We start from the raw sequence: 6000 nt of genomic DNA, 5'->3' as shown, positions 1-6000 counted from the left end.
TGGGGGTTAAGTGACTTGCCCAGGGTCACACAGCTAGTAAGTATCAAGTGTCTGAGGCCGAATTTAAACTCAGGTCCTCCTGAACCCAGGGCCGGTGCTTTATCCACTGCGCCACCTAGCTACCCCCTCCATTTTTTAATATTTTTTTAATTACATGTAAAAAATTTCAACATTCATTTTTTTTAATTTTTAAGTTCTAAATTCTCACCCTCCCTCATCACTCCCTGAGATGGCAAGCAATTTGATATAGGTCATGTACGTGAATTCATGCAGAACATATTTCCATATTAGTCATGTTATGAAGAAAAACACAGACCAAAAAGAAAGTTCAAGAAAAAAAGTATGCTTTGATCTGCATTCAGACTCCAGCAGTTTTTTCTCTGGTGGTGGACAGAATTTTTCATCATTAGTCATTCAGAGTTGTCATAGATCACTTCCATTTTGAAAATAATTTTTATTATAAATTTTCTTCTTGAATATGAATTCAATCATCATTAAATAAACATTTCAGTATAAAAAGGAAAAATTGTTTATGGAACTGAAAATATGTACACTACACAATTCATCACAATCAGTGGTATTTTGTTTTAAGTAACACTGAATGGTCCCTGCCATCAAGGACGTTACATTCTGCTTTGGCTACATACATATTAGCAGTAATTAAATATAAAGAATCTATAAAAGTATACAAAATAATCTTAAGCAGGAGAAAGCCTTAACAACTGGGAGAATCAAAAAAGATAAGAGAACTCTGGATTAAAGGAAGTTTTGACTTTCAGGAAGCAGAAGTGAGGAGGCAGTATTTTTTAGATATGAAGGACTACTTGTGCACTGGGTCCTGGTGGCCTTTCTCTATACATCTGACACTAGAGATTTTAGTGTAGGATACTAAACCTCTTTTCCTCATTAGGAAACAGCCAGGGCTATGCTGGAGCTTGTTAAATTTTTAGTGTGAGCATTTACACCTTCAAAATTGGCAAAAGCTACAAATCAGGGATTGTTTTACCGTTCTATTGATTGTCTAGACTTCAAAAAGATAGGGAGAAATGTTAATAATGCAGGCTAAATTTTAAAGTGTGTCAGACATGTTTTATTCCGAATCAGTTTTTAAACATTTTCCAGCATACCTCTGCTGACACGCTATCTGTTCTGTTTTCTTATTCTTGGACTCATAGAATGTAAGCAAGAGTCAGTCTGTCTGTTGGGCATTCTGCTCTCTGCTCCAAGATCTTCAGGCCTGTCAGAAGTTTTTTGTCTTGAGATTGAAAGAATTGAAAGATAACCTTTGGCTGCTTTGAGAAATTATTTTTTTTACCTTAATAGATTTGATAGATCCCACCAACATGGACACTCCCCCCAGTAATACATATTGCAACCTTTTTGGTCCTCTATTCCTATTCATTTCGTATCCATGTCATTCCATGCACCTTTCATATACAATGTATAGAACATGTTGGTGGCCTTCATCTCTCTTTGAATTCTGAATGGGTGCATTTTGTAACTTTTTAGTAATCTGAAATATACAATGAAGCAACTATAATAACAATATAAAAAAGCAATAAAACAAAGATGGACTTGGAGGAAAAAAATGAGGAAATGCACCTTCCTTTCCTTGGAGAGTCAAGGGACTATGAAAAATGAAAAATGTTATATGGTCACTATGTTAATAGGTTATACTTAACTCTTTTTTATTGTGATGGAGTATTTATGAGATTGGTTTGGGATAGTGGTTTTTAGATATCTCTAATGTAAAAACAAAAGGTATCAATAAAACGTTAATTTAAATTATTAACTATACAAAAGGTTCACATTGAAGCTACTGGATGAATATAATTTACTCTAGGGGCAGCTAGGTGGCTCAGTGGATAAAGGACCAGCCCTGGATTCAGGAGGACCTGAATCTGTCCTAAGACACTTGACACTTACTAGCTGTGTGACCCTATGCAAGTCACTTAACCCTCATTGTCCCGCAAAAAGAAAAAGATTTACTCTGAAATTCTCTATAAGCAATAAATGAAAATCCAAACATTATACTCAAAAAACTGAGTAGAACCCACTCTTATCCCTTATTCTCATTAAAAGGTAAGTCCATCTTTAGTATTTGTCTAATATATATAGATATATGAAAAAAGAAAAAGGAAAAATATATATAGATATTAATATGGATAGGCTAAATCAATAAAATTACCAATCTGAGAAATATATATATTCTAAATCCACCATCCAGACGACCACAATCTTTGGGGCAAGTGTATTCTGGATCCATATCTTCTAGCTACCACAGCAAGAGAATGCTCCTCTCCTGAAGTTGAAGTGCATGCAGAAGTTATTATCTCCCCTAAACAAATATTGTGGCAAATTATTTGTGGGTGGCTTCAAGTCTAGAGTTTTCACTCTCCTTGTCTCTCTAGAGTCTAATTAGTTTCCCTTCCCTCACTAATGCCTTTACTTATAGTACTTATTTTGTCTTGCCAACTACCTCTTCATTCTCTTTGAGTTCTTTTTCTTTTCCATCTCTTCCTTCTTTCCTTCTTTATCTTTAAGTGATTCTCCTCCTTCTGCTTCATCTTTTTCTTTAGTCCTTCACATTTTTCTTCCTTCCTAAAGTTTCAAGTCAATTCCTTTTGTTGAAGCTCTAGCCTTCCATCTTCTTTAGCACAAATCTTTCTCCTTATTAACTGCTCCTTAAGTCTTCCCAAAATTGTCTTCCTCAGATTCAATCTATGGCCTTTTTCACAAATCCATAGCCATTCAAATCATATTCACAATACCTTCTCTTTCTTCTCTTTCTCTTTCTTAAGCTCAAGCTATTCTCTATGTCTTTCTCCTTCTCCTTTGACAACCTTCTGCCACAGAAGTTGGAAGGGGAATTATATTTGATTGCCTCTATGTTCTAAAATGTTTATAGCAGATCTCTTTGTAGTGACAAAGAACTGGAAATTTGGGGGGTGTCCAATTGGGGAATGGCTGAACAAGTTGTGGTATGGAATTGTGATAGAATATTACTGTACTATAAGAAATGATAAGCTGGTTGATTTTAGAAAAACATGGAAAGATTTGCATAATAATGAAAAGCAGAATGAACAGAACCAAGATATTGTGTACATTAACAGCAACATTGTTCAAAACATCATTGTAAACAACAAAGTCATTCTGTTACAAATAATTAAATCAACTACAAAGGATTTATGAAGGTTCTATACATCCCCAGAGAAAGAACTAACATATAGAAGTATGAATGGTATGGTTTTACATATATTTCTAAATCTGTGTCAAATGGTGGTCCTCTCTAGTGAAGAGTAGAAAAGGAGACAGTTCAGAACTTAAAATCTAACCAGAAAATTAGATTTTTAAAAATTTTTAAAGATTTCCATGATAGACACAAAGAAGTAATCAGACCATGACTGCATAGAATCTGGGTGTGTTTTCCATAACCCTACTAACTTTTCACACTAGAGAGGAAGAGGAAAGAGAAGAAGCACTAGTCATGTGCCTACTATGTGCCAGACACTGTGCTAAGTACTTTACAAATATCATCTCATTTGATCATCACAACCATCCTGTGAGGTAGCTACTACTAGTATCTCCTTTGGACAGTTAAGGAAACTGAGACAGAAAGAGCTTAAGTGGCTTGCCCTTAGCTGGTGTCTGAGACTGAATTTGAACTCAGGTCTTTCCGACTTTAGACCCAGTTTCACTGGGCTACCTCGCTGCCAATCAAGAAACAACTATTATCACTACCAATAAACAAATATTACTATGATAACTATTACTAGCTATAACTCAGGTTAGGGGTCTAATGAATCTGTAAGAGTATGAGATTATCCTAAATCCCACTAAGGGCATAATCTATTAACAGATAGAAATGAGATATAGTAACATAATGGAAAAGACCCTAGGTTAGGGAAACACTGGAGACCTAGACACCAGTCCTAGTTCTGTCACTACTTATTTGGTCTTGGCAAGTCATTTAAAATCTCTCAGCCTCTCTAAAATGAAAGGTCAGATTAGTTGATATCTGAGGTCATTTCCAGCTCAAATTATAATGATTTCATGTTTGGACATATACTAGAATAGTAGTATCAAACTCAAATAGAATTATCACTGCAGGTCACTTACAGACTTAGAAAATCACAAATTAACATTATCTGTGTTGCATTTTATTGATTTTGTTAAACATTTCACAATTATGCTTAAACCTGATTTGGGTGGCACTCCAGAATTTAGCAGACTATGAGTTTGATACCTCTGGACTAAAGAATTCCTATGGTGCCTTTCAGCTCCAAATTGTATAATTCTTTTTTCCCATGGGGTATTTCATCCATTCATTTATTTGTTTTTATTGAGACAGTGCTTTGTAGTTTTTATATCATTTTCACATTCATGATCGGTTTTAAGCCTCACAATAATTTTTGATTGGGAAAGATCACCTTTGGGTTTTTTTAAATAATCATTTTTATTTAAAGTTTTGATTTCTAAATTCTATCCCTCCTTCTCTCCATGCCCTTCCCCCTCCCTGAGGTGGTAAGCAAGTGCAATTATGTAAAATATTACCATATTAGTTATCCAAATTGTATAATTCTAAGAAAGGTTATAGGCCTGGGTATAAACTCTTAGTAATTATGGTTATAAATATTACATCATATTTTGGAATTGCCCAAATGCAAAGTTGTAAGATGACAGGCTAATAAAATGACAATGGGACAGGACATTTCTCTCTGTAGGCAAAAAGAGGCATATTAACTGAGAGTTTATACATATAAGGAGAGCCCAGTCTGGTAGCAAGTTTTTAAGTGGTCCAGAAAAAAAACATCAGAATTAAGCTTTCCAAACATCCTAGCCATCATCTAAAATGCAAAGGAAGTGATGATAATTAGAGTGCTGTATCACCTACTCATCAACACAATTATTTAGATATGTCATAGCTACCATTATCAATCATAAGCAAATTAGTATATTGACTTACAATTCCATTCTGGAGCTAATCACTTGATAATGTTACTTTCTTCATTAGTAGCTCTTAATTCATCACAATGATGTGTGGTAGGAGGAGGCAGCTAGGTGGCAGAGTAGATAAAGCACTGGCCTCGGATTCAGGAGGACTTGAGTTCAAATCCAACCTCAGATGCTTGACACTTACTAGCTGTGTGACCCTGAGCAAGTCACTTAACCCTCATTGCCCCACTGAAAGAGAGAGAGAGAGAGAGAGAGAGAGAGAGAGAGAGGGTGGGGAGGGGGGGGGGAGGGAGAATGATATATGTGTGGCAGGAGAAAAGCAAAGAACAATAAGCCTTGGCAATAAAGGAATCAATACAATCACAAGGTAGCATGATATTGGGATCAGCTTGACTTCACAGAAACACAAAAGTTTAGATTTGAAATTAACCTTAAAACCACTGAATGCAATTCCTGATAAGTGTTCATCAAGCTCCAGACTTCCGATGTCAGAGAAATTGCTACCTGCCAAGGCAGCAATGTCCCACCCAACATCCCTTCACGTATTTAAAGACAGGTATCAAGACTTCTCTTTTCCAGGTGAATCATCCCCAGTTTCTTCAACCATCCATCCTATCACATGGTCTCAAGGCCTTTTAGCAGAGTAAAGAAGGATCACCACTTCTTTATTCCTGGCAGTTGCACCTCTCCTAATGCTGCCAAAGATCCTATTACCTTCTTTTCCTGCTGAATCTCAAGTCTGATTCATAAAGACCTTGAAGATCTTGAAACCCAAGAATTTTTTTCAAACAAACTGTTGCTTAATCATTCCTCATCTATTTCAATGTACTCTCTGGTCCTAGTAAGATCAGCAATGGACTCAATTTTTTTTTTAATTGCTGGAATGAGAATAGAAATGTTGAGTTAAGCAGTGTGCTGTGAGGCAATAGTTTTCAGTCATTCTTCAGTCATGTCTGGCTCTTTGTAACCCCATTTAAAGTTTTTGTGGCAAAAGACATTGGAGTAGTTTGCCATTTTCATCTCTGGATCAAGAAATTGAGGCAA

The sequence above is a fragment of the Dromiciops gliroides genome, chromosome 2 (genome assembly GCF_019393635.1).
Source record: "Dromiciops gliroides isolate mDroGli1 chromosome 2, mDroGli1.pri, whole genome shotgun sequence".
NCBI lineage: Eukaryota > Metazoa > Chordata > Mammalia > Microbiotheria > Microbiotheriidae > Dromiciops > Dromiciops gliroides.
This window is presented reverse-complemented; position numbering follows the sequence as displayed.